At 40.3% G+C, this 22800-nt stretch overlaps 1 long non-coding RNA gene across 4 annotated transcripts in view; it reads left to right on the plus strand.

The window, feature by feature from the left end:
- Positions 1-22800, plus strand: part of LOC309671033 — a 69199-nt gene that overhangs the window by 38486 nt on the left and 7913 nt on the right. For all 4 annotated transcript variants that reach the window (XR_014269087.1, XR_014269088.1, XR_014269089.1 and 1 more), the window contains 2 exons: positions 16345-16423; positions 21874-22212. This is a non-coding gene — a long non-coding RNA (uncharacterized lncRNA). The remainder of the gene's footprint in view (positions 1-16344; positions 16424-21873; positions 22213-22800) is intronic.

Below are 22800 nucleotides of genomic sequence, written 5' to 3' on the forward strand. Positions count from 1 at the left end.
TTCCTCCCACTTTCAAAAGCCCTTGAGATGATCTGAAAATACAGGGCCTGTTTTATTTCAAATCATTTAGCATGGATGTAGCTTTGATCTCCTAACCTTTAGCAAAGCAGGGCAGCACAAGAGCATTGTGGCATCACTGTGGTACGGCATAAGCAACTGGTAACCCCGGCATCCGTGACACTATTTCTTATTATTGGGACTTTCATCGTTTTATTAGCTGGTAGAGTCAATAATTTCAACTCCTAGAGATAAGCAAGGGTCTCACAAAATAACAAGTGAACTTAATTTTATTTCATTTTTTAACATTTCTTGAAAGTGCTTCACCAGTTCAGAAAAGAAGAAGGGAAACAGTCACTCGCCCAAAGGAAAAGAAAGGTGACTCACACTGGGCTGAACAAGACACAGGAGGACACATAGCCAGCACACATTGCATTCCAGCTGTTCTCAGCCGGGGGATGGTCCTCTGGAGGCTGGCAGAGATTTGAGTCTCCTGATGACTTTACCCTGGGCTCCTCATACAGAATGTTAAATTTGGCCTTAGGCAAATAACCTTAGTCATGGCTACCCTAGAAGTGAAATGGAAACAACAAGACTTGCTTAAACCAGAGGAGTGAGATCTTCGCTTTTAATTTGTGAATGCATATGAAGCATTTAGACTGAAGACAGTATGGCATGTGCAGTAAAATAGCAGGATGACTTGTCATCTTATTAACTGAATTAATTGATCAGCCTTTCTTAAGTGAACAGCGAAAGGAAAAAGATTTTGTTGAAATAAAATACTGGTTTACTTTGCTATAATGGTTTAAGACATATCATTCCTAGAGGTGGTCTTTAATACAAGTCTCATGGTATCCTTAAGCCATAACTCTTGGGACCACCTCGTTCCTTATTCCTCTTCCTCTGAACAGGAATGTTGCAACAGAGCACAGTTCAGCACTACATGCTCCATTAAAGGAGCTTATATAGCGTCCTATAGGCCTGTAGGTCCAGTGGGAGCCTTTGGCAGACACAAAAATACTTTGGAAGACTGTGGGAATGCTGATGACCTGACAATGATTTATAATATTGCATTAGAAAAATAAATACCTGTATAATATGGCAAAACCTGTCAGGATGGATAAAACGAAGATTTGCCAGTAACTATGCTGTGCAGCTTTCCAAACCACTGAACCTGCTGGTTAGCCTAGGCCCCTATTTCCTCCAAACCCTCATAAAAATTTATTGCAGGTGGGTACTAAGAAACTACAGGAAAATCCTTCACTGTTCTAACAGCATCTCTGCCTTATGATAGTCTTGCAGTAGCTTTTTTTCCCCTCCCCCAGCAGGAGAGGTTTTCTCCAGCCCAATGTGGTTTAATCCTCTCTTTACAAATGGCAAAGAAAAAAAATTATTGGCCTATCTGGAATAGCCAAGGGATGAAGCACCAAAAAGCTGTATATGAACAAGAGAGACTTAAATCACACTTGCAATTGCAGGCACAGTTTCAGCTCCTGTGCGAAGAGCCCAGGTATTAGTTTGCTCTGGGGGCTGATGGTAATTAACTGCCCAATATATCAGAACAAGACAGTTTTTGTGTAATTTGGCTTCTTTTCTGCTATGTATTCATCAATACATCAGGAGCAAAAAAAAAGCCCAACTGAGAGCAAACCTGGGCAACAGCATGATTTGGAGCTGACTGAAGGCTGGAGTAATGGGGCAGTGTACTGGCACGCTGGGGACCAGGACTTGGCATGTGCCGCGTCCTTTTGTACTGCACGCTGAGCAGAAAGGCATGACAGATCCAGCTGGACATGCTGTACCGATAAATCTCTCACACTGGCAAAACTCAGCATAGCACAGACCTGGCACTGGTGGCTGTACACTTGTACACCATTCATTTGTATCATCCCAAATGCAACCGGTTTACAATTAGGTACTGGGCATTGTGGGCTGCAGTCACCCACCGTCGGCAGTGGCAGGAGCTCTGGCTGCTCCCAGGCTGTGCCGACCTGGAGCAGGAGCCGAGCAGAGCCCTGAGCTGTGCCAACTCCTGCAGCAGCTTCACAAAAAGCAGTGGCGAGTGTCCTGTGCTTTTCTGCGCTCGCGTGTGATGGCCCTCTCTACATAAAGCCAGCCATGGCTGTGTATAAAATACAGCTCTGCATATTTCCGAGCAGTATGCATGCAACCCAGGCTCTCTAGAGGAAAATAGTTAAGCTGTGTATTATCTGAAGATATGAAGGCAGTAGTTTAGAGAGACATGGTCCCAAAGCCCTGGTGTGTCCCTTTGGCCCTGACACAAGTACCCGCCTACTTTTACACTTAAAAATGACCAGTCTAAACCTTATTGACTTCAAAAGACTGGCTTCACAGATTCAGGATGTGCTCCTAAGTAGTTTATTTGTAGAACTATGCTCTTGCCTAGCCAGACGTTTGAGAACAGATAATCTATCATCACAGAGGTAGGAGTTAAAGATTGACATAGTAAGTTATTCTGGGATAATATTTTGTTCTTTTCCCGAAGGAAAAATCTGCTGTATCTAGATCTGCAGGTTACTAAGGTAGTATGTGGATTTACTGAAATGTTTCTCTGTGCACACAGTTTTTGCAAAAAATGAACACTATCCATTTTTCTTTCCACATACTGTAGTGTGCTAGTGAAGCTACTGGGGAATTTCATTCTGTGGAATTTGGAATCTTACTCCTCAATCAGGAAAGTCTGAGAACTGACAGCTGCATTTGGTGGAAATATCAGGAATTGGGATGTGGAATTCAGGACATGTGGAATTACGAATACCAGTAATAGATGTCTGTTCGAGCTGTCCTAATTTTTTCCAAATATTTATTGGTATGGCTTGTCTGATCACATATATCACATTTATTTCATTGGTAACAACTGTTCTTTGTCATGAAATGTATATGAAATTTAAGCTTATCCTGTATATTGTTGTTAGTGCTTTTTTTTTTTTTAAAAAAAAAAGAATTATTAAGCCCTGAAAAATCCAAAATAGAAAAGAGGACTTTTTAAACGTGAAAAAACGTGACAAGCATGTACAAGCATTTTGAGAACTGATTGGCGTTCCATAGTGAATAGCATGAGAATAAATTATAGCAAACCAAAATCTTATTAAAGGATATTGAAAAGCATAAAATCTCCCTATTAAAAAGCAAGCAATAGGACAAGTGCAAGAGTTAAGCGAGTATCTGATTCAGTTATACATGCCCTGAATCAAGATTCGAATGTGTAGAGATGTCAGTATGATTTTGATATTCTAATTATAACTATTTGTATTCATTAAGAGGTTACAGTTACAAAGAGATAATCTCTTATCTCATAAGAGAATACTTTTGGCATAAGAGAATCCTTATTAAGGCTACAGATCTGAATAAGTTTGACATTGACTATGAAGCGTGCTTTGTGCATTCCTGGCCACAGTAGGTTAAATCTCGAGATAACCACTTCAGACTGGCTGCATACTTCAGTATTTTCCCCCCTTCACAGTTGTTAAAACTTTATAGAGCCTCAAAACATATCCAGATGGACAGTAACTGTGACTGCCACTTATGAAACCAGTATAATCTAGCACAATACACAAAGTAGGGTAAGTGTGGAAGGAAAACAAGTTCTGAATAGAGGACCTCCTTGGAATATTGGATCAGCCATCAGACACACCAATTCTGTTTAGACAGGCCTGTTATACACACCCAAATGTTCTGCAAAACAAAGCACACCCCCAACCTTTCACCACTGCAGCTCCTAAACACTTCTGCCCAAGGGTGGTCTTCACCCTGCTTGAGGCAGTATTTGTGCCTACATCTTTATTCACAAAATGAAGCATTGGTTTCCATAGTTTTTTGGCAAAGCTGAGACACATAAACCATGTTCTTCCTCTCAGAGGAATATCGTATCTTGGCAGTTTTATTTGGGTTTGACCTTTTCAAATATGCAATAGCAAAATATGAACAAATAGATCACTGTACCATTGCGCTGCCATTCTGTCTCCAGTGGATCCCCCCCCCACCTCCTTAAGCCTGCTTGTGTGAAGCCAGGATTATCGTAAATAACATAACCATAGCAGAGAATTTGGTCAAGATAAAACTGTTGTTATTTGAAATTGTAGTCCGTTGGATAATATCTGCTGAGAACACCAGATAGCAATATGTAGTGGCTTCTATAGATTTTTTTGTGCTGGGCGGAAAAATAATACATACTTTTTTTGCATACAGTATGTATATATCACAACAGGATCAATAGGTAATGGAGCCATAAAATAAGAAAAAAGCCCAAACCTTGGCAGATTTACAGCAATTAAATCTATGGCTTCATTCCTCACTCCAGCTAGAATGAGCGCTTAATTCAACTGAACTTAATTCTGACACCTATTTCTACTTAGCGTTTGTTGGCAGAGACACATCTGAGTGCAGCAGGCATTCTCAATTATTTCCTCATTTGTCACATTTCACAGATTTCCACGTTAGCGATTAAAAAAAAATGTTTGGGAAATTGCGATTTTAATTCATGGTATTTCACCCCCTTTCCTGCCTTTCTCCCTTTCCTTTCAATTCATTGTATTCGCATTACGTGTTAAAACCCTGGTGCGGCTGTTCAAGTTGCATACCTGCTGCTTGTGGAGAGAGTATGTTTTGAAATATATCGTGCAAAAGGACAGCATCTCTTAACACATGGTAGTAGTGCTGTGGTTTAGTTTACTGTGCTTGCCATATGTCTTAACAGAGCCTGCTCTTCTTTTCCAAGAAATTAGCTAAGGGAATTAAGATTATTTAAATTTTGGGGGGTCTTTTTGTATCACAATTAGAGATTGGCACATGAAGTAGTTCATTAAGCTGTGAATATTGCTGTGTATTGCTAAGTTAAAAAAATGCTGTGTCAGTCAGCTATGTCTGACTAACAAACTTAATTAAAAGTAAAAAAGGCTAGGTAAAACCTAAATAATCTTTGAGTCTTTTAAGCGTAATATATCCATATGACACTATTCTACTGAATAAGGAAGCTCTCCTCATTAGGGCTTTTGTCAAAGCAAAAAGATCCCAACAATTAGTTCTGATGATATTTTTGTTTGTATTTTCTTCACATTGCAAACAAAGCTCCAGTCTTTAGCATTTCAGCTCAGCTCCGTTTTGTACCAGAGGTGACTGAACCACTTGAACAGTCCGTTGCATGTAAATGTGCTGAACAAGAACCAGATCATAAACAAAAGCACGCTGGGGCTTCAATAAGACGAGCACAAGAGCAGAATATTAACCACGAATCCTGCCTAGGTAAAAGTTCCTTTTGCTTGGTCATGGCATATAACAAGGTTTCATGCCTCTCTTTCTGGCACGTTGAGTGCCACAGACTTCCCAGGAACCTTATTTCATTCAGATGTCTGCCTCTTAATGAGCTGATCTTCAGAGGAACAGCTATTTACTGATTCATTGCTGGGTTACACCTTTAGCACATGATTTTCTCTCACAATAGTTCATGAAATAGGAAACTCACTGCATCAGCCAACTCAAATCAGAAGCAATTGCGAGAATCCTCATGCAGCCAACATTGGGAATAGGGGACACTCATTTAGCTACAGAAATTATTTAAAAATGTAATAATCCTTTCAAGTGGCTTAAGCACTAATTAGGGACTCTAGGGTACGTTAGAAAATATACTATGTCAATAAACAATACTGTTTTAAGCATCAGTATATACAAAAAGCGATAAAAGTGATTTAAACGTGACTGTCTTCTTCACGCCTTGGGGCTGTATCTACTTCACATCTTTTAATTTTTCGGGCTTGCACCTTTGACTAGGAGGAGACCACCATGTATGGGTTGTTAAAATACATTTTCTTTACTCATTCATTCTGTCCAAATGTTTGCAGTTGTGGAACTGTTTAAAACACTCCTTTAGTGAATTATGGCTGTACGAGGAAGACTGGGAAAGGAGAGAAAAAAGAGACTTTATGCCTTGACTCCTCCCTGTAGTTTATGTCTTTTAATTTTTCAAGTCTTGAGTTTAAGTTTGACGGTTTTCTCATCCAGAATGTCCCCTTGAACCCCAGCTACCTCCTAAATTTACCATGTTGACAAAATAACCAAAAGATTGCTTTGTTAGATAGGCATCAACAATTAATAAATCAATTTTAAAATACTTTCTTTCCCTCAATACTTCTGCACTAAATTTGCTTCTTGAAGCAAAAAGTAGTGCAGGTGAAGAAGGTTTGGAAGTATTGAGCTAGCTAAGTATAAAAGGTATGCATGAGGGTGTTAAGTCTTAGAGATTGTTATTCAATATTATCACTGACCATCATTATTTCATCATGTCAGCAGAAAATAGGATGTATTTCATTTGTGAATTCGTACACTTAGCTGGAGGAATGCTTTTCTAAATGTCATTCAGTCATTAGTGAACTTGAACTAGATGATTACAGTATAGAGTTGTATTCTTGCATCAGATGGATCTGTTTAAATCTAGGTGGTCTCTACTGATTTCACTGAAATTGCTTGAATTTAATTCACAGTAATTGGAATTGGAAATGGTCTATGTAATGAACAGACTCTACTATGTGTAGCACCGTTAAAAAGTAACATAAGAAAAGCTTGGCTTGACACAGAATATAGCCAGAGACTAGTGAAAAGAACACATTTGACTATGCAAATGTGGTTCTCTAACAAGATTCTGAATTAGTAAAATGTGAATCTAAGTCATAATTGGTGTCATTTTTCCAGATGAAGGAGAAGAATTTAGGATTAATGCAAAGGCGGGTTAGTTTTGTCTCCGTCATCAGACTACAAAAATAAAAAATTAGAAAGACAGAGAGGAGAGAGGTATTTTCCTGAACCACAGCTACTCAGAAACCTTCCTGTCCTCTCTCCGCCCAGATTTTTCTTTTCCTTTCAGGCCCATTTGGGCAAACATCAGTCAGTCTCGTTACTTTAGTCTCTTTTGCTGATGTTCTGTGGGTTTCCAGTTCATTTCTGCATTACCTGAGAAATTCATATTCGCATCGCAAGCTGACCAAAATGTTCTTTAATTATTTCCCAGGAGCTTTGCTTCATTCTCCGAGTGGGCACCACTGTATTGCTACAGTGTAGGGCTTGTCAACACTCCCATTATATATGTCTAATTTTGCAGGATACTATAGCCCAGCTGACTTAATTGCATAGAGCTGCAATTTGTTCTACAAGATTTCAGGAAAGATGACAGTCATTTAACATGTTTACATTGAAACAACTTGGCTTTTTTTTTTCTTTTTTTGGGGGGGGGGTGTCTGAAACACGATGGGGAAAAAAAAAAGCCAATCACAGCAGAGTGATTGCTAGATTGATTCTTGTCAAGGTAGCCTTTCATTCCCATCTATATGTTGCCTTTCTCAGGTACCTGTTTTTAGACTCAAGCGTCTCTGTCGTCGCGCCCAATGCCTTCCAGGGGAACTTAGTACCCAACTGGTTTCTTGGTAATGTCTTTGTTTCTCTCACTTTTAATCCTTCTGTGACTTTGAAGACACATTACAGATGATCAATTTTTTTAATGTCTTATTAGAACATGGAAGTTTTACGATCGAGATATTGAGGGACACTCACTGCTTTAGCTTATACACACCACCCACGTATGGCCCACATGTGGCCACCATCACTATAAGTACTTTAGATACTAAATGGATATCAATATGTTTAGCCCTGGGATGTCTTCTACCAGTGGCTGGAGAAAGCACACATTAGCTTCTTGTGAGCAATGCTATTGCCACTGCCAGGAGTTGTCCCTCCTAGGGAAGGTAAGAAAGGTATCTTCATACTCGCGACGTCTTCAGAGCATTTAGATTAGGTTCAGATAAAACTTTGGCTTTCTGAGTATTTATGTATGAAAAAATCTTTGAACTATTTGAAAATTTTCAATAATAACTTCTGTGTTTCTTCAGTCCAAAGGGACTTTAAAAATTCAGATCGGAGCAGCTGAGGGTGAAAGAAGGTTCACCCCTTATCAGTCACCCAAATTTGTTGAGGCAATTTTATGAAAGCAGTGAAGTGAATGCAGAAACTAAACCCAGGGACGGCTTGATAATGCTCTAAGCCAAAAACGAAGCAGAAAAAACAGAGCAGGCATGGCTACTATAGCTTACATCATATGTAACTTAAATGAAGGGGAACAAGATCGATATAAAGTGTGTGGGCGAGGCAGGCAGACACATGGCGCTGGAGATACAAGGTCGAACATGAAACTCTTTCTTCCAAATTGAAATCCAGGGAATTGTCAACAAGTCCCCATCCACGTGGAATAAGTGAAAATGCGATTGTGAGGGGCCTGATGATAACCCTAGGACAAATGCTGCTCTCCTTCAGCCTGGCGTCAATTCAGAAATCTTCCGGCTGCGCTGGGACTGCTTTCCATTGCCGTTCAATAGTGCTCAAGCAGAGTTTCTCCCTGTATCATAACACATTTATCCCCAAGGTGAATGTACGCATCTGTTTTTGTATTCAAGTTTTTTCTTGTGCAGTTCAATAGTTTCTTGCTAGTAGCCTCAGGGATATTTCAATAAGATGAACCCTTTTACCTACAGGATCATAAAAAGAGAAGCGCTAACAAGGGGTTATGAGGTGTTATGGCAAAGGTGATGAGGTGCCATTATGGGACCTCTGCAAAGTGCTTGACACCCCGAGTACAGCAGGAAGGATTCTTCTTGCAGCAGTGTCTTGAGGAAGATGGAAAAATGAAGCTTTTCCCAACCATTGCTCCTCTGCGCACGTGTGCACAGGAAATCTTGAGGCACTGTCTGCGGCACGTTAAACACACTGTGCTCAGCCAATGTTCCCAATTCCCAGCTGAAAATGCATGGAAATCCACTGCTGGCAAATCTGAGGCTGTCAGGAATTGAAGCCATTACAGTCAGTCATATTTATATTCTATTAATGGTAGATCAGTCTCAATAAAGACAAGCTCTGCTGCTAGCTTCGGTTACAGTCTATGATGTGGTATACCGACATCGACTGCTATACAGTGTATATGGAAGTTTCTCACCAGTGGGAGGGCATGGACAAATTCTTCACAGCCACCTTTTATAAATGATGGATGTATTAGCCTCTTTTCTTGCCAGCGAGGTCCTAGGAACTTGGCTTCCAGACTCTTAAAATTTGGCTTGGCCAAATCATTTAGCGTTGAAATCTCAGTAAGCAGCACTGTGCTGCTTCGCTGTTTGATCATTATCCAGACTACCCCACTGGGCTGTTACACGCAGCTCACATCCAGCACCCCGCTCTGGGAAAAAGATCCAGCACCACCAGTAGGACTGGCAAAACGAGACAGGCAAACAGGATTGTGCCTGTATTTACCTTTTTAAAATTAGTCAAAATCTTTTCTACTACATTAAAGCATATTTTGGTATTTCCTGAGGTCAAATGGAGAATACTGAGTTTGCTCTTTTCAGATCAGTAATTGGAAAAAAAAAAATAGTACAAGAATGAATAAATACATCAGAAGACAAATTTTATATGGATATGTAAGGTGCAATTTCTGTGTGGATTTTTAAGCTAGAAGTGTGGTTAAAGGAAAATTTGTTAGACCCTCCCACCTGCTTTATCACAATACAAATAATTAGAATCATCATGGACATTGGTTTGTTTTTTAGAGATGGAGGCAAGATGGAAATGGGACCATTTCACCCATTTCACTCAGCCTTATTTTGGAATTCCAAGGACTTAATCAGCTATTGGGAAAACATCCAAGGTCAGAGTTTCTTTTACTATAATAATTTTAAATCTATAAATTAAATGATAATATTTTTAAAAATAAAAAGATCACTAGACTTTTAAAGGGACGCTTGTAGTAACAGGACAATTAGTAACAGCACAAGGTGGAAAGTATGGCTAAAACTCTATTACAACTTTTTTTCAGAGCTCTTTTCTTCTGTGAATATTGGTTATGGTACTGTCATTAAAAATAAACAACTTCTGTGATCAGGGCTTTCACCTCTTCTGAATTACGGTCCTAACCTTCTTGGATGAGCAACAAGGATGATAACCTCACATTAGCTCCCACAATTTGTTACATACTATTTTACCCAGCATTTATAAAATCCTATAATTTATGATAAAAATGTATTTATATGTTTTCTCTGAAGTGTGAGGGGGAAAATTACATTCACACACATGAAATGCTTGTTGAATAAATAACAGGTAACTGGGAAAAATAGTGGCTAAAGTTCTACTGATAGACGGGCTTTGCTAGGGTGCAGAAATTAATGCCAGGTTTCCAAGGGGTTTCCAACGGTACAGCACTGTGATGGGTGGTCCTCTTCTGTGTTTCCTGATTTGCTTTGTAAAAATCTGTTAATATTAATTAAACAAAATACAAAATAAAATAAAAAAAAAAGGCAGTACAAAATACATTAAGATGGAATACATTAAAAGAGAACAATAAAAATGTGGAAGTGACTGTTAGCAGTTTTGCCTGGCAGCGTAGGTGTTGAGGGTGCCAACTTAAGGTAAAAATTGTACAGGCACAGCATATCAGCATTGGACCTATAAGCATTCTCCAAGATGGTGTTTTTTATTTGCAGTAGGTCTGTTACTTTCATCAGTTCAGTTGTGCTGTCTTGATTAGGACCCGAGTCTCCATCACTGCTGCAAGGTCTGTACGTGAAATGAAATAGAAATTGTGATCAGAAGGTCTGTGGGACAGGCGCTATCTCAGCACCTCTGTGCCTTTCACCAAACTGAACGTTCATGACTCCAACATTGAGACAGACGGACAAAAGCATCACGGAAAAACGTTGTACTTTTTACTTGAAGTGCTCATAAACACATCTGAGAGTACAACATACTGAGCATTTGTATTATGGTGTTTGAAACTGTGTATTTTATTTCCCAAAGATAACGCAACAGTTAATTTTCTGCTTTAGTTATAATGCCTTTCCTCAGCATCAGTTGCTACTAAATAAGTCCCTATCATTTTCCAAGGGCGTAACTTGCAACAAGACAGCAATAACAATTACATATTGTTTTCAAATAAGATGCCATTTTCCTTTCTGGCAGGCAGCAATGGGGTTTTAATGTGTAACATTTGTTTAATAAAACTCACAGATGCTTCCTTGACAATTGCAAAGGAAGAAAAGAGAGGAAAACAAACCCAAAGAAAAGGCAGAAAATTTAAAGAGCAAATGAAAGATTCAGCTTCCATCACAACTATTCATCTTGTGTCCCAGGCTGATGATGCATTTTGGCTGGCTCAGTCATATCTGGTGAACCTGTGCATAGCAGGGAGGTGCTGGGATCCGAGTCCCTGCTTTGATGAAGTGTTACCTCGATTTCCCACAAACGAAGAGATGCTGCCTACTACCAGGAGGCCCACAGCTTCACGAAGGTCACAGCATTTTGGCATTTGTATTCTCCTGGGGCAGTTCAGCTGAGCAGAACAGATATTTTTTTTGTTGATTACACATGGCTGCTCTATCTCCAAGGTCTGCCTACACTTTTTAGTTAATTTTGTGAATTGCAGCGGACAACATTTCTTCTTTTGGAGCAAGAGATAACATGTATAACTGATTGACTGTTTTTGTGATAAACTGAAAAACAATCATTCTGATCTTAAAACCAAAAGGAAACCCCACTTCTTTGCAATTAAAACCCTTTAATATCAAGGCGATGGATACACCAGAGAAAGAGAGAGGGGACGCAGATACACTGCAGAACGTAGGACCACTTTCCAGCTGAGAGTCCTGAGCCCTTTTAAATATGAGAGATGAACCTCTATTATTATCTCTACAACTATAAAAGGATGTGGGGCTGAGACAGGAACCTCCCTCGGGTCACCCAACCAGCTGCAGATCTCTAGTGAAATCTTGGGCCTCCCACCTTCTATAGCCCCCAGCCACTGGCTCATCGAATGCCCACTCCGAATCATGATTGGAAATACTGGAAGAGAGTTACCATGCAAGCAGGGCCAGTCAAGTAAAAGCAAAAATCATAGGGAACAAGCTTTCCAAAATATACAAATAACAAATATAAATATAAATATAAAAGACAAATATAAATGGCACCAATCTCATTCCAGTAGATGAAGTGCACTGTGAAGTGGCAGTAGTCTAACCTGAACAAATGGAAAAGCCAACATCTACAGAAGAGCCAGGACAATAGCTATGGTCATTGCTTTTTCTGTGTCTATTTGAGCCTTCCAGTATATCTGGTGAGTGGCAATAGGCACCTTTTTTCCTGAACAGACCCAAACTGCAAGACTTCAAAAAGAGTCGATCAGCACTGCCTCATGGCTGGTGCCAGGGAGCAAGAGACAGGTGACTGCGAGTGCCTCGGTCTAAGTGGTTGGACAAAATCCAGGGTCTCCATGTATTCTGCCTTACAAAGAAAAATTGGTATTTTCACCATGTATCTCTGAAGCAATCCTGCTTACCTACCAAAGTCCTGTTCCCCAGGCCCAGGAGGAGTCAAGCTGCAGGATACGGTTTCATTCACACAACTCTAGGTCAGGTTCAGCCAGGACTCAGCCCACCATCCCTGTCCCCCTCAGCTTCCCACGCTTGCTCCACCTCCAGTCTGTTTGGACTGTTTCCTCACTCTCAGCTTCTCTGTTCTTGTTTCTTCTTTTATGAAGACACAAAAATCTCCAGAGAACAGATAAATGGGTCATGACTAGTACATTTCTGCACCTTTGTTTTGGATGGTAAAATCTCTCTGTACACAAAGTGAGATGTCTGAGTGTAATACGAAGCAGGTTCAATGAATTTTCCCTCATCTGATCCCAGTGCCTTTAATCTGAATGACCGTCTATGCAATCCAGTATTTACTAATCATAGCGGGTCCAAGAAATACTGCAGCAAAAATACTGTTTTCTAAATTTAGGTACTCTCCAAAAATTTGCAAATTCAATTTGTATTATAATGTGATACCAGCACATTCTAATTTTTAATTAAAACTTGTATCCCTTCGTAATGTCTGCAGCTCTTTCACATGGCTGTCATCCAGAAACAAGGCAATGCTAACTAATCTCCATAGAGAATAGGACATCACATCCTGACCCTGGTACACAGACAGGGTTTTTTTTTTCAGTCATCGTGTAAACATTTCACTGGCACAAAAAGTAATCAGCAGGCATCATTTTGTAATGGATGGCAGACTGGAAAGGGAGCAGTCTTAAACTGACAGAGCCGACGTGCTTCTTCAGATCAGCCTATAACTTGTGATAGTATTGTGCTCAAAAATTCCTTTAGAAAAGGGATTCCCCAGATAGCTACGGATCAGGAGATCCTTCCTCATTACCCACCAGAAACAATGGACAAGCTCCCTAGGAAAAAAGGAAAATAAAACAACAAAGAAATGCATCTTACTCTGTAGCAAATCCAGTTGTATTTTTCTCTTCCTCCAGCAAGTAAGAGAAATGCTTTCGTTTTGTGTCTTTTTTCCTACCTGTACGTATTCAAGCTGAATACTAGGGATAATTGTAAAAGTAAAAGGAGACTTTTTTTTTAAAAAGTAGAAATATCCAGTAATAACCATGTTCTAACTCATAGCAATGTTCTGAAAACTCATGTGTTTGTAAGTCTGAAGAATTTTTAAGGGATTACATGCTGAGGATGGGACAGAAAAATATCAGCCAGAGTCACTGGTGTCCTCTGATGGCTTGCTGTTCAATTAGCCTGTAAAATTCCCATTAGTTTAAAAGGAGTCAGGATTTCAAGATATGCAGGTTATACCTACCTAAGAAATATGCATCAATTTTAATACAGGACATGTATACATTCATTGTGCCTTCCTATATACAACGCACTTGCTACATTGCAGATGGCTGAGCAGAAGCTGGTGGCATGGCTCTCTGTAGCCATGCACAGTCCCTGTGCGGTTACAGCCAGTCCGCGCTGCCTCCTCTGGCATTTCTTTCCTGAGGCTTTGCCTGATGCTGTTTTAATTCTTCACCCTGTAGGACTCCATCACTGACTTTCCTTGGGAGATCGTTCCACAGTTTAGTAGATATTACTGTGGCTTTTTTTTACCTCTGACATTCAACCTAGATTTTACTTTCCTTAACTTAATTCTGTTTTCTACAAATCTTTTTTTTTTTTCCTCCATGAGTATTAAGATGTTCCTTTTTTGTTCCAGATAAAGTCAGACTATTAGCAACTAGAAATTTATATTACTTCTTAGTTGGAGAGACCTAATCTTGAGCAGGTATAGGTAATTAGGCATTGTACTTAGGAGTCTGCTAAAACTGTCTGCTTGATTAACTATCCCTGCAGGGATGATAATTGCTGTTACACATGAAAGTATCAAGTGCAGAGCGGAGGTACAGCCTCTCCAGCAGTGTACAGGGCAGCAATGACAGTCTCAGAGAACAGCTCTTGTGCAGTCTCCCAGGCTGGGGGAGAAGAGGGAACCACGTCCTGGTTCTTTGTAACATCGGAGACCAAAACAGACCCACAATATATGGTGCCAGTCTGTTGTACCCCAGTACAGAAAGATGGAAATGCGACTGTTGGAAATTAAATTAATAAGAAGAGGAAGGCATGGGTTATATTCTGATTTCACATTGGCTTAAATCAGGAGCTGCTCTAACAGTCTCGTGGAATTTATATAGGTCTGAGCGCCAGCTGAGGTAAAAGGCAGCTCAGGCTGAGGCGATGTGTGCTGCCAGGTTTGCTTTTACTTATTTAATTATTTTTCCACCAGTGATGTTTAAATATCCATCACAACAGGTACTAAGGGAAGACTCCAGGAGCCTTTCCCAGCTGTTTTGGGCTGCAAGCTGCAAAGCTTGCTTCTCATAATTCAGTTTTAGCTTTAGGCACTTTAAAGTTAATAGACTCATTTGAGCAAAGGGCTTATTTGAAATCCACATTGGAAAAAAGTGAGTATAAGTGTGCTAGTGCCAAGCCATAAACACATTTATACAGTGCAGTAAATCAATACCGCTGCCTTTCCATGGAGAGACCGGGCCAATTAAGCCGAATGTACAGGACATGATGATGGAACCTGTTCAGCTTATTACGGGACCAGTAGCAAAGGCTGCAAGCATACCACCCTGCTGAGGCGCATTTTGACATTCCCCAGCCTGGCCAAATGTTAGACCGCTTGCTTTCAGCTTGTCATGCATTGACTACTAGAAGAGAACAGAGATTTATTTTTTTTTTAATTATCTGAAAAAAATGGTGGGAGTCAAAGAAAGGATTCAAGGGGTGTGTGTGATAGTTTATTGTTTCACTGTGTGAAAAAGTTTGTGAAGTTTTTTTGTTGGAAGAGCCATTCAAATACAGGCTGGGCTCCAAACAACTGCAGCTTTTTCCTGTAGTCACCTGCTTAAATTTAAGTCTGTGAATAGTTAGGTCTATTGAAGCATTTGTGGGTTGGCTGTCTTCCTTTGGACTGGGGTTAAAGTTATTAACTTAATGAAACCAAACTGATCTTGATGACCATGCAGTGCATGGAAGGCGGTGAGAAAGGCAATGAGAAAAATGTACAATGAAAATGGAAAGGCATTACAAGCATTGTGTGCGTGCGGCGTGAGGTTGAGCAAATGGGAAGAGGCAGGAAAGGTCTACATCTGTCTACATCTTTCACCAGTAGAGAGCCTAGAGAGACTCCGCAATGCAATAATGATGCCAGACTCACTCTCATACTTTCCTACAGAAGTAGGGGTCATATAATCTGACCAGTGACTTTTGCAAGCAAGAAAATGTTCAGGGTTTTTGTTATTGCAGCATTTCATTCAACTGCCTTAATGACATGGTTTCCTGTCCCCCCCACCCCCCACACCTCCACCCCCCTTTAAGTGTTATGCAAAATATAAAACAAGATTATGAAAAAAAGGACACAACATCATGGAGAGCTGGTTAGCTTTTGGTGCATTAAGTCTCTGAAAATTTCATTTTGTGTTTATATAAAACCCGTCATTGACTATTAAATGTAAAGTCACCATTGCCTGAATTAGGTGCTCAAATCATAGAAAGCTTAGCATAGTTGGAAGCTGACAGCTGGCAAAGCTGTCTTATAAAAAAATCGCTAAAATGCATTAGAACATGCACAAAAAGTATTTTTTTTTAAATGAGAAAAAAGAGGAAGAAAAAAAGCCCTGTGTCCCATTTAAAAGAGGAGAATTCAGACTTCCAGGGAACTAAAAAGGGGGATTTGAAACATTCTTTTAAAGGTTTTCCTTTTCAGATCCAAGAAATTCAAGCATGATTTTTGCTGCCCTAGCCCCTAATGCAAGATGATCCTGTGTATATCTTACCTGTGCAATGCTGCCGATACCTCTCTAAAGTAGGAGGAAGAGATTTCCAAATAAAATTAAGTGCCAAAAGGCAACTGCCAGGTCACCAGCAGTGGCTGCCCAGGGCCTAATCCATACCACTAATTATCCATCTGCCTTTTCAGGTGCCTGAACAGATTCTCCATCCTACGGCTGGGCATAGGAAATGGCCGACTTGCCTCTTCTCACACATCTTACTCTGTGGTAGGTTTTTTTAGAATTACTTTTAAACTTTGTACTAGTTATTTTTGTTTGTACCTTCACTCATCTCATTACTCGTTTCACTGCTCGTTTACTCACTGTGATAAAAATTGATTAAGTTGAGACAGGCGGTAAAGAAGTGTACGTCTGTGAACAGAAACCAAACTCGCGAACCTCATGAGGTTCGCAACTCACCGCACCATCATAAACCAGAGATATATTTTACCTTAAATCTTGGATTCTGGAAAGCAAAGAGAGAAATGCATAAGCACAAAGCCCATAACATAAAACTGAAAAATCCACAAATATCTCATCCTGGTAGGGCAATACACTCAAGGGGCTGTCCCTGGTGGAGAACAGCCCATACCCCTAAAGACGCATTCATAAACAGCTCATTACTAGGCAGTCCTTTGCAGAGGAAATGCTGTCACCTGAAGAAATAAAGGAGGTATCTTGGCATCGGCCATGGAAACTTTTCTTTCCACAAAGGCTAACTGATATCAGTATCATGTGGGGGAGAGGAGGGAAAAGCACACAGGCTCAGAGGCAGGAAGAGCACTGGCCTCTGATGGCAACTTATCTCTCAGAGCACCCTGGCCATATGCTGCTGCCTACCTTAATCCGTTTACTTCATTAGTGAGACAAGAGTGTATTTTTCCCCCTTCATGGCTTCTGTACAGGCATGAATTAGTGAGCTGGCTATCCTCTAGTAAAATATATCCCAGCTCCCATACTCTCTCCACCAAAACTGTCATCATCTGCAGAGCAAAAAAGAGCATAGAGTGAAAGATAAAAATCTCATGTGTGAGCTGTTGATAACTAGAAAGCGATTTGGTCTGGCTGCCTGTGAGTTCTATCAGCCTAGCTATTCCCCTCAACATGGTACTTACTGTGCCATACATTATATCTCACAGCTAGTACTCTTAGTTTCTTAGTATATTGACTACTTCTTCCAGCACATTAGTCCCATTTGCTTTTATACCTAGGGTCTCTAACCAACTGAATTTGTCCTCCTTATCATTTTGAAGACATTTTGAAAGGCAACTCAGAAACTTCTCTATCTGCCTTTTTCCAAGTGTGCTTCGCTATTACAGTGTCCATTATATTGAGTTTGCAACGCCCTCATATTTACAAGGTATGAGAGATTTCATTCACTGCAAATCCTTTATAATAGTCTTAACTTCTTGAATGGATTGGCCATACATTTTGTTACTAATAAGCCTGCATTTCAAAGCTGCCAAAGGCTTCACACAAATACCAGTCTGGTGTGACTCCAAGTTTGCTGTTTCAGTCTTACATTCAGGCTTTGCAGAATACCAGCTGCACAGACACATACAATAAATAACTTCACGATTACTAGTTTTTGTTCTTTTCTTCATCCATCAGTTTCTTTTCCCTGTTCTTTCCCTTGATGTCAACCTCCAACCCAGAGATGAATGATTACGTTGCATCGGTACCTACTAACATTATAAAAGATTCCTCATTTGCCTGAGGTGAGGTGTATTTGGTTGGTGGAATTCTGATGCTCTGCTTTACTGTCATTGGACAACATTCAGTAGAACTAACCCAAGTTTAGCATCATTATTCCTGATTCTCATCACAGCAAATGAGATAAAAAGGTGCTCCAGTAAGTGCATACTCAGAATAAGATACACGGCTGATTGTTAACTGCATATAAAACAGCTTAGATTGCCATAGCCTCCTTATTTTCTCTTCCTGTACACTGAAGAATAGTAGATCATACAAAAGCCTCAGTGGGGTTGTCAGGTGTAAAACATTTCAAATAACCCCCCAAAACTTCAAACAGTTGACTTATTTGTGGCATGTGATGTGGCATGATACAGAATTTAAATATCGGGGTTGTATTTCACCATCAAGTCCACAAGGGGTTAATAAAGAAGTCTGCTTGCTGTTTGTTTTTCTGCAATATAAACTTAAAAAGTACATTAGTTCCTCATCAATTTGCAGTTTATCTCTGAATGTTACCCAGTGGTGTTCCCAATGGCATTGTGGGGAGGATTGAAATGGCCACAGGGATTTTGGAACAATTCCTTTGCACAGAAGACAGTAATTTACAATATGTACATTTCTTTACTTCTGCCATAATTGCTACATCTGCTTTATTGACACTAATTAATTAAGCCTCATTTAATTAATTGTGTTCTCTGAGGAAGGTGGTGTTGACATTTTGCAGCTGGTACTTGAGAGGAGCTGTGGAAGGCAAAGTTCCTGACAGCATACCTGGTTTGAAGTCCTCCAGAGCTCCCCATATCCCTGCCAGTGCCCATAGACTACGTTGGGCTGTGCAGCTGGAACACGCTGGATCTGAGCCTTCAGCCTTCCCGAAACTGCCAAAAAACCTTCAAATGGAGAAATAATAATCTAAAATCCGAGCTGAGTCTAAATAAACCGCAAACCCAGAAACAGATATGTCAATAGCATACCTTGGGTTTCCTTTTAGTGCTCTCACTGAGACCTCCTCTATTTATTTACTCATCTAAAGTCATTTAAACTTCCTTGGGTCAAACTTGGATGTGATGGGACAGATCTTCAGTTGTTCTGGATCAACTTAATACCAGCCCCACATGTCTGACTTGCCCATCATTCCTGGGTGTGCTTGCACGTCTTGTTTCACACAGATGGGCAATCATGCATACAAATGCTCCTATAATTTATCCCAGAGTTACAGAACTGTTTATACAGGCAACTTTCCATCTATTCCTAACACTCCACATCCTACAGAGGTGTTTTCTCTTGTTCCCAAAATATTATTCTTCATTAATTAAATTTCGGTAAAACAGCTATACCTTTGAGAGCTGGACATTCTTAGTCTCCTAACAGGCTCTTTGTGGTTAGGGAAAAAAAAAAAAGTCTAATATTTTCCACAGTGCTATGTTGACTACTAATTTCTTGTCAAAATGGCGTATATTTACTGCGTCTCATCGATGCTCCGACTTGAGTTTGGCAATAAAACCTTTGCCAACAACCATTTTACAAGCAAAACCTGCACATTTCTCCCTGAAAACTATTTTTAAGAGCTCTTTCTTTAAAGAAAATTCTTTTTATCATTTTGTAGCTTAGACAGTCTAGCTTTACTGATTTCAGCACCATTACACCAGGAATGAATGTGACTCACTTGATTGTTTTCGGTGGCATGATGTCGCATGCATTTACTATATCCTTGGCAACAGCAAGGCTGCCCTATGGCCATTTAAGAAGAAAGAAATGGAGTGAATCAGAATAAGCCATAGTCCCTGCAAAAAGGAGGAAGAAGAAAAGAAAGAAAGAAAGGAACAGCCACGGAGTGGGGTCTGGGAAGATTAGGCACTGGTTTGAAAACAACGATGCAATGGACTGAAATCCAAAAGATTACTCGTCTACTTTCTAGCTGCACCAATAGTCATTTCTCTGCTAATTACCTTCCCTTTTGTGGAGTGGGTGCCATTAGCAGTATCATAGCAGTAGCGCTGCTGTACCCATGACAGTCCAGGGGTGCACACGAGGCAAAGCTTGCACAATGCATGTGTTTGGGGTACGTGTCACAGGATCAGCCACCAGACAGATTTCAGGAATGAGTCTCAATGCCTGAGTTTATTTTGTTTTGCTTGCAAACATCTGAGCTTTCAGATTTGGCAAAAAAGCAGCACGGCATTCTCTTCAGGGCTCCACATAAAAATCATATCAGTGGTTTATAGACAGCAGCATGGTAGTTTTTCCAGCTTCAAATGCTTTCCTGTTCCTGTTACTCATCCAGATGGAAAGGTTCTCCAAACAAAAGCCTAGTATACTGAAGGCATGTATGAGTTTGTTTCCAGCTACTTCAGTTTGCGGATATTTGTCTCTTTGCTGTTGGCAAATCTGTCCTTGAAGGGCATAACAAGAGGTTTACTAGAAATGCAAAAGAACTTCTCTTCCTGTCCTCTTTCACTTTGTCTTTCCTGCAAAGCAAGTTATCAGCAACACTTGTCAACATTTGATTGCTGTAACACAGGTGATTACACGAAATAAGAAATATTTGGGTTTTTTCTGAATGTTTTCTGTCTCAGTCTGTACCCAGGGTGCCACTTCCACTTGAAATTGGTTTTCACTGCTGTTATCTGAAGCCCACAGCTTATAACAAAAAGGGCTGATTATGTAAAAACAAAGTGACATTGGGCTGTCAAAGCAAAATATCCTCACCACAAATCCCAGCCTGGGCCTTGAGCCGGCAGCTGGATTGTGGCGCAAGAGGAATGCCTTTGTGGAAGTGGAGTGGAAACGCGTGCTGCCGAGCAGGGCAGCCCAGCCGGTGTGTCCCCTTCAGGTCCTTATTTACGAGAATGGGTCAGCCTCTTCACACGAGTTCTGCGATTGCTTTTGTGCATCGCTTGCTTCTAGATCAGAAGGGGTATAGAAGATAGGGAGCACTGGCAGAATATGAGCAGCTTTAATAAGAACAATCTGGAGCCAAGTATTTCCCTGCAAAAGACTTTTGATGTGTAATAGAAGCCATACTCCTCCGCAGTGCTGAATAAATTGTAGCCCAGGAAAAACCAAAGACTTTTGCTAAGGGTTTGAATTTTATACATTAGCTCTGTCTCATAGATCATGTTTATATATATATGAAAAAAAAAGAACATATGATTAAGTGGATTCTTTTTCTTTACATGAATGCAGGCATGCTGCCGATATCCACAAGCTTCATTTTACACCATGTCAAAGGGAGCAGTCTTCACTCCTTCGCCTTATGTTCCAGTTTAGGACTGATACTTCCACTGATAATTTCAATAGAAACTATTACTCTAAAAAAATTGGTACCACATAACCAGGGGCAGGATTCAACTCACCTAAGTTTAGGCATCTAAAAGTTGGGCACTGAGTCTAAGCTGCTTGTTTAGACTTTCTCTGTAGTGAATGGAAAACCAGATATTTCTCCACAGGGCAAAATTTCCCTCCATAGCGTGGCTGTACCATGAAGAGGTCTACAGAGATACATATTTTTCTGCCTCTGCCAGTGTAGGGCAAATAGTTAATCCTTGACTCTTGATCAGCTGAAGCTGGGTAAGATGCATTCCCCTTCATCATGTTCTGAAATATTGAATCACTACAGCATCTTAATCTGATGTTTGGTTGGGTAATTTTGTAAAACTCCTCCCCCCATCTTATTATAAAATGGTACAAAAATGTGTAAAACTGTGCCCTCTTGCAGGATAAGGTTTTACTTTTCATTTTGAACTCTTCACTAACACAAGCTATAATTTCAGAAAGGGTGCTATTATTGTTACATTAGAAAGTCAAAAGTTAGTTTTGGGTAGAAGAGTTTGCTTTTTAGTAGAGCTTACTACTAGAATGAAGACGTGGCTTTGATAAATTCGGAACACACCCAAACTACAAATCAGAGTTTTTGTTAACTTCCAAAAACCTCCTCCTTGGCATGCAGTCGGCTGACTTTGTTTTTCTTTATTTTTTTGCAGAACCCTTGGCAATTTCTACACTAGCTGTGCTAGTTAAGACCTATGATATGTGCAGGATTACTGCCAAAAGGAAAAAAAAAAAAAAGAAAAATTTTTAGACCCTTGCTTGAGAGAAGCCCTGTCATGAAAGGGAGCTCGAGAGATCTTTCCTGTGGAGTAAAGCAAATGACATGAAGAAAGCTGAGAAATGCAGTTCAAAGCCAGGATCATACCCTGGGACAAGATCAGGACTGTGGAAGGTTTCTGGGTCTTGAAAAGCTGGGGTCATAGGAAAGGTGGTAAACCCACTTCTAAAATAAAGGAAGAAATCTCTTAAAAATGAGGAATGAATGAGTTTAGGTAAGTACAGAATAAATATTATAAATGCCTCAAGGAAAATTGTAAGGAGAACAAAAATCCAAAAATCATATTGGCCTTGGTATGTAAGCGTTACCCGCGCAGGTGAGTTAAACATGCCTGTGTGACTGCTGAGAAACACTGGGTTTTGCAGGGAGGCCATGTAAAAAGCTTCTCCTGAATCCTCAGCTGTCAGTTGGCTGTTTCCAGCTGGCAGGTGATGCTTGGCTGTGTGACAGCTTCCAGCCGGCCAGGCTCCTGCAACTCATATTCACTGGTGGTTTCAGCGCCCGGGTTAAAGTGCCTGGTGATACACCAGGATCGCTTCTGGGGATACCCACATCACGCAGACTGCTCACATGGCCATGGTCTCTCTTTGGGTGGACACTCTGATCTGTGTCTCTTCATCAGTAAATGTCTACACAACAGATATGGGAGGATGGAGAGCCCCTGCTATGGTTCTGTCTGGACCACTTCATCTTACTTGCAAATTGCTCTGAATTATGCAGCCATAAACTTAAACCTGCATCTGCAGTTAAGCTATTAAGGTGAGGTTTATGTATCATAATTGTAAACTGAACAAAATGGGTT

Source organism: Vanellus vanellus, assembly GCF_965231255.1.
Source record: "Vanellus vanellus genome assembly, chromosome: 4".
Taxonomy (NCBI): Eukaryota; Metazoa; Chordata; class Aves; order Charadriiformes; family Charadriidae; genus Vanellus; species Vanellus vanellus.